The sequence below is a fragment of the Orbicella franksi genome, chromosome 1 (genome assembly GCF_964199315.1).
Source record: "Orbicella franksi chromosome 1, jaOrbFran1.1, whole genome shotgun sequence".
Taxonomy (NCBI): Eukaryota; Metazoa; Cnidaria; class Anthozoa; order Scleractinia; family Merulinidae; genus Orbicella; species Orbicella franksi.
The window spans coordinates 31,311,024-31,318,410 of record NC_138145.1 but is presented as its reverse complement, the minus strand read 5'-3'; the positions used below and the strand labels follow the sequence as shown (position 1 = coordinate 31,318,410).

Sequence of the window (7,387 nt, the reverse complement as noted above, 5' to 3'; positions counted from 1 at the left end):
CAAAGGACTTCAGTTCGTCAGATAATTCGTCTGTCAAGACAAACTATCGGTTTGACATATAACAACCAATGCGTGCAATGCTGCGCCGACACGCTTTATAGCAGCACGTAATGGTCAGCAACCGAACAAACGTAACGTTTTGGTGCAGTGCAAAGGAAGCAACTGTCTACAAATGACTTAGCCGTTTTTGACTTGGATGTAGTGGTAATCATATGTGTACGTAGTGTCAACAGAAACAAACTTTACACGAATGGTTAGGGAAACACGTCAAATCGGCCTTTGGACCTGCCTTTTACAGCAAACAAGGTTAGAACATTTCGAAATTATCAGTTCTGTGTCTATTTCAACTTAATAAAGGTCAAGTCATGTGGCGCATGCTAAAATACATGTCTAACCCGTAAATTGAAATTTGACGACAAAAGGTGAAGATTTGCATTTTTAACGTATTAACCAATTGTCCTTGGTAAATTTGTAGTTGTTTACGCGCGCGCACCCGTTTTTCAATAATTTCAAGTTTTTAAAGTCAAGAAACCACTAATGTTCTTCTTTTAGTCTTCTCAGGAATTTAATTATCCATTTACATCTAAACTTTCTTCCAATACTTCGGAAAAACGATAAAAACGTCGCATTTTGTGGACGATCGACAGCCACTGCACTGTAATGGCTGATAGTATACGAGTAGCTCTGCCAGTCAGATTGCAGTATTTGCATTAGTATACTAGTAGAATTTTACTAAAAGCAGTTAGGTCCTCGTTGATGTAAACATTTTTGGGGTCCACTCCTAAACCTCTTAAACCATTCTAGCGAAGTTTCCAGCGCCTTGGTACATTTGCTCTTTGCTGTAATAATTGCTGAAAAGCACAATTATTGGTCTCGGTGACTTGCTTCCTTCCGATGTCCTCGTCTGTTAGATCTATTTCCGTTAGTTTTGCCAAGCCGAGGACAAGATCTTCGGGCTCTTCGTCGTCTGTTTCAGGGATTCAATGTATTTCGAGATTGAATTTTCTCGTGTATTGTTCCAAATCATCGAGTTGCATGAAGATCTCGTCTAATTTCTTTTCAAACTTGGCATTTTCTTCGTTCTTTTTCTCTAAATCACTTTCCAGTTGGGTCATTCTTCTTTGTAATGCGAGGTTGGTCTTCGCCATCTCCTTCATTTGCTCTTGGAAAGCGGAGTTGTTCTTTGCCATTTTCTCCATCTTGCTTTGTGTAAATTCAAGACTTTCACGAAGCTCCTCGTAGCTTCGCTGCATGTCTTTTGCTTGCTAATTAGGCAATTGGTGTTTGCTTCGATTCTTAGTAGTGCCTCTCATATAGCTGCAAGTGCAGGATTTTGTACGTGCTTGGTACTTGCTGCACTCATGTGGCCTTGTGTAAGTCCGACATGCTTGCTTGATTTTCAGTTTGTCGTTTCGTTTCTGGAGAACATGGAGAACGACGAGAACCATCCTTGCTTAGACTTTTGTAACCGTCTCTCTTTCGTCTTGTCCCGCTTTGCTCTTCCTTTCCTGTCATATTGTTTGAGATAAAGAAACTTTCGCGTTTAACCCCTCGAGTTACGGAGCTTAGAAAACTCGTCTTCTCGTTTCAACCGCTCCGACCCAGTCCATGATATGTTAGTTTTAATCACATGCATGCCTTCGACAACTTTAAAAGTAAGTCCACTAGTCAAGAAGTCTCGTGTAAATTTATTGACAATCGTAAGTTTTGGAGAAGTCCCTTGAACAAAGTGAATACCACGCGTTTCGAACTTATCAACTTAATGATTGGTTTAGTGAATATTAGTCATTTATTAAGCCCTTTTGATGGGCCGAAAGAAGCTGCTTTAGCTTTTGTTTCTTTCGATAACAAGATAACAATCAATCTAAACAACATGAAGAGAGCTTAATTTGAAATTCTTTTCACAAGCTGATTTGTGGGGTTGGAGGTCCGATGAGGTGATAATCGAATTAGCTTGCACCCGTCACTGAGAGCAATAAGCATTAAACATCTAATTGGCAGAGCCAGCTGAAATATTTACCGTATTTCTGGTATTTTTCATGACTGTCACGATTTCCGGATATTCGATCTTGATAATTTTGTTGCTAAAAGCTTTACTTTAACAACTGTGGTTTTGAAATAGCTGGAAACGAATAACTTTCGCCTGCAACAAACCTTTTCAAGGAATCTGATTCCTGCTAGCCATTTGGAGATTGATTAACGAAGATAACTAAGGTAAACAACCATGTTCAATTAACTTATAATGCTTATTTGACAAATGTTCGATACATCAAGAAAATCGTCTAAGAACTAGCTCCTAATTTACGGCTTTGAAGCATACTGGTCTAAACACAGATCTTACAATAACAATATAAATTCGAATTTCATGTACTATTTTCTGGGTTAGCTGAAGATTGCAATATTTTTTTATAGACGTTTTGGGTGAAATAACAGGTGTTGATTTCAGTGCAAACAAGCAGTATGTTGATTGCAGCCACATGCTAAGGTCCGTCCACACTACGCTGGAGAAATTTGGAAACGGCGTTTTCACTCTGAAAACGCATGAAATGTTTTCGGTCCACACTACGCCGAAGGATTTTGAAAACGCAACACTCGCCGGTGATTTTGGATTTGTTTTTCAGGAAAACTCGGGTAGGGAAAATGATCACATGATTATCATGACGCCATCTTTGTTGAAAAGCTCCGTTTTCAAAATGTTTTCCCTCGAAACCGTCTAAAACGCAAAGCCGGCGTTTTCAAATTCCGGCCAGTTTGAAGACCGTTTTCGAAAAGTTCCGTTTTCGTGACGGATTAGCGTAGACAGTCGGCCCAACCGTAGTAATAAAGCTGAGTTTTCAATTTCCTCCTGTGTAGTGTGGGTGGGGCCTAGGAAAGAATGATAGATCAAATAATTGTTGTACTCAGAACAGCTAAAACTACCTAACTTATTAATGGTCTCCTCCCCCGGCCGCTGTTGCTCGGTCCAGTCATCGGCAAAGCAGTGAACATTTCATGACAGGCAGCATGAAACAGGACTGCTAAAATTGTGGCCAGCCGTCCTGAGCTCTGCTTATTCAACGTTACATAAAACGGAGCTAGTGACAGCACAAAATCATTCGTAATCAATCCGTGCTATAGAGCGCTGAGCTAAGGAGAAAATTACAGGGGCGGCCCAGCAGCGCTTGTGCGGATGTGTGCCAACAGGGGGAGCGCTGACTCAGTACAACCTGTAACACACCCATGAACCTTTCTTCAAGCGCAGATCCTGCTTAAGGCCCCGTCCACACTAAGCCGGAGGAATTTTGAAAACGGAGTTTTCACTCTGAAAACGCATCAAATGTTTTCCGTCCACACTACGCTAGAGCAATTTTAAAACGGCACAACCACCGGTCATTTTGGATTTGTGTTTGAGGAAAAGTAGGTCAGGGAAATCACGTGATTATCGTTACGCAATCGTTTTCGAAAAGCTCCATTTTCAAAATGTTTTCCGTCGAAACCAAAGCTCAAAGCCGGCGTTTTCAAATTCCTCCGGTTTGAAGAGCGTTTTCGAAAAGCTCCATTTTCGTGACGGATTGGAGTGGACGTAGAAGTAAAGCTGAGTTTTCAAATTTCACCGGCGTAGTGTGGACGCTGCCTAGGTCACTATACATTGTAATGAAAGATCTAAGTGATATCAGGAGCCATAATCGGGGACGGAGACCGTAAGCGCGCGCCATTTCTAGTACTGGGGTTGTCCCCATGATATGGGACAATAATTCTATTTTTAGAACAAATTGCGCCATCACCTGCGGCACACGCGCGTACTTGCTGCGAGGATTTTTGCGGATGTCGCGCGGGGGAAATGGCGTCCGAAATTCCCGAAATTTTGTCATGTTTTTGGCCTACAACTCAACGCGTTGACGTCTGTTGGAATTTTGCTAAGTATTTTCGTCGTAAGCTGCTCCAGTTTGAGTGAAGTAAGACAGTATCGAATTTAGGTATGTTCCGCTTTAAGCTTAGATATGATATCGCTGACCAAGTTGTGTTCCGACGGATGCCTCTATTAAATGAGCTGTACATTACTCCACTCTAAGTTTCACATATGTTGAAGATTAACAGCTCTTCCAAACCACAGCAAAAAACTAGTTGGGTATATTTGGATATAGCAGCGTTTCAGGACTTCAAAGTTTCCCTCCTCTTGCCACAGGCTTGCGAGGATTTCGCCAGTGTCTATCTCGACCGAAAAGTAAAACAAACAAAAAAAATAATTGCAAGTTCGAGTTTCGCCTGAATTGTAAGCAACGCTTGATGTTTTATCAAGGCCCAATAAGTGACAATAAAGTTTATGTCTGTAGATGCTGCTCAGTTTTGTTTGTGTAAAAATAATTGTCTGTTGTCGATGAATAAGAGCGCCCGCCGATGCGTGTTTTGTACAGTCAGTAAAACATGACGAATTGGACTTCCCCACTTTTGTGAAAACGTACATCGAACTCATATAATATCTCTAGTTTTTAAATATGTTTAAGGTTGATAAATGTTTGAGAACATATTAAAAGCTTAGCTGAAAATATGTGAATACAGCAGAAATAATCAGCAAAGTTACGATGACGCTTTCTTTAATCAACTTCGAATAACGATTTCGATTTTGTTGATCGAGTTATCAAAACTCCTTGTTTGTTTTATTTTCGCCGCGTAAAATTTCACTATGTTAAAGAAACACACATGATATTAGTAGCCTTTTGGCGTTCGTGAAAACTGTTGCAGCATCTCGGCACAAAAGACCACGAAATAGATCTTTGTCAAGGTTTGTTGACAATTGAAAACACCGACTCGGACTTGAAAGAGCGCGCGCTGCACTATGCAAATGAGCTACTGAATGTACGCGTCAGACTTTCCTTTCAAAAACTTTTGCAAACTCGCCAAACAGACAGAAACCATAAGAAACTATCAAAAACAGGGTTTGGTTATGATTAAGCATTTTTTGGGAAACTCACAAATCAACTCGATACCAGAGTAAAGAGTTTTCTTACATAACTTTTCTTCACAGAACAAACGAAAGACTTACGCGTACAACTAGCGCGAGCAGATATTATTCATTCACAGCGCGAAAATAAACAAAAACTCAACTTTTCCATTAGCTCAGAGCATAAAACTACATATAAGAGTCCTGGTTCTTATTCCCTGCCTTATTCCCTGCCATCGCTGTGAAAAATCTGCAAGAGAATCTCGCAGCTCGATTTGATCACTCAACGTGACAACATCCATGCGAGAGCCCCCGACACGTGCGCGGATCCGCGCGGATATAAGACGTCAGGATGGCGCAATTTGTTCTAAAAATAGAAAAATTGTCCCATATCATAGGTGCGCGCGCGCGCGCGTCTCCGTCCCCGATTATGGCTCCTGGTGATATACGGGAGTGCACGAAACACAGCTCTCACATAGAGATAGACCTCCAGGAACAAAATGTGCTCATCTTGGGCCTAGGCCTCCCGCTGGCATTCGTCTACGAATTAACGGCCGCTATGAACCTCAGAAAAGAGCGTGGGGCTGCATTGTAATGTCTCTTTCAAAATTTTCGGCATCCTTTTTATCAAGTACCCACTGCTCTCAAGGATCCGCAATTCCTGCAGTTATTACCACATATATAATTTAAGAATCATTGACTGGCCTCCGATAAAATACTGCCACATTACTTTAGTTCTGCAAAGCACACTTGGTGCGAAACCGCCAAGCTCCAAGCACAAGTAACTGTGTAGAAAGCATGCGAATTGACAAAAGGCATAGAAAACTTTCAGACTTGTGAGGTAGAACATTTGTGTGGTGTTCCAGAGCTGTGGCTTCAATTTAAAAAAAGAAGGCTTTATCTCTTTCCAGCGAAGCTTTTCTGTTTGTCACCATAACAAACTGTTCCGTCAAGAGTATCCACTCACGAGATTTTTTTACTACCCTCACGAATTGCAAGCTTGTTTTCATGAATAATGTACTTAGACAATCTTAAGTCGGAGACTACAGAAGAAGCCTACCAACACATCAAAACAAGTAATCGCATTGTCCGTGGAGTTGGGTTAACATCTTCAAATAAACATGTGGGAAGATTATCTCGAAGAGTATAAGTCTTTTTCAACTGAGGCATCTGTGAGATATCTTTAGAAGCACAGCTCATTTTTCGTGTATAACTGAACTAGTATCGCGTGAGTGAATGTCTAAAATAACAAATAACTTGTGTGTGTGCTTTTGTAAGTTCGCGTGTGCATAGGAAAAAGTCTTGTTTCTCCGATAAGGAACCGATATTGAAGACAAATGCTGTTCCCTTTTATATAAAAAACTGTTTTTTACATAAAGGAAGTGTAAGTATTCGCTATGGAGATTGATCGAAAACCCGCTTCCAAAAATGAAAGAAACATTGCTTCAGAGATGGCTGTCATAGAAAGTAGACAAAGAAAAATCTCTTGTGAGACTGGAATGAAACTCCATGTATGCTGAACAGATTTCTTGCGGCTAAATTAATATTGCCAGTCAGTGAGTGATCGATGAGGTGGCGGTTTCTTTTTTCTGTGGTCCGCAGTTGGTTTTTGTATAATAAAATAATCTCTACCCGAGAAAGCCATTTACCTCAGAATCAAGGATTATTTACTTCGCTGGGTTTTATCAGCTATCTTCCTGGCAGCTGATATGTGATCATATCTTGTTGGCATGGCAGAGAAAACTCACTTTTCCTTCATAAATCTTTCTAAAATAAAACTCGAGATTCGTAAAAAGATAAAGTATAAAGCATTCTTTGATTTCTACATTTTGAACAAATAGTTTAGTTCAATCTACGCGTGAAAGCAGTTGATGTCGCTGAAAGTCAACACATTTATTACTACGAGAAAAAAAAATCAGTGTTCTTAAAAATATGTTTGTTTTATGATTCCAGTGATTTGCTTGGATTATTACCATTGTAAACACACATGCGTACTTACGAATGAAACAAAAATGATGCAAAATTTCCAGAGATATATATAAACAGTTTCTTGGCATTTATTAGTTTCGTCGCAATGCCCTAAGACCCTTTTATTTAAACACCAAAAAGCCTAAAGATAGAATTATCTTATGCATTGAGATTTTAAAATAAAGTGGTTTTAAGATATCCGTTCCTTTAATTTCTGTTAAAAAAGTGATATTCTGCCAACGCGTTCTGTCGACAGCCTTTGTTTACAAAGGATATCAAATATGAGAAAAGTAATTTTATCGTATCGACAACTGTGGTTTAATAATTAAAGGACCTGTTCTCTGTCTGGCCAGAGTGGTTTAAATTTTCATCGGTGCTAATTTTCTACCGACGTTTTCATTGATACGTTGTCAAACAAGAGCACTTTTGTTTGCTAAATTTTCGCCGACCACGCGTTCCTTCGCTTTAATGATGAGTTATATAAATACTGATTTCATT

The 7,387-nt window shown here is 39.9% G+C and overlaps 1 pseudogene; it reads right to left on the bottom strand.

The window, feature by feature from the left end:
* Positions 1-283: 283 nt before the first annotated feature.
* On the bottom strand, positions 284-1,253 carry LOC145484218 (uncharacterized; annotated as a pseudogene).
* Between the last annotated feature and the right edge of the window lie 6,134 nt (positions 1,254-7,387).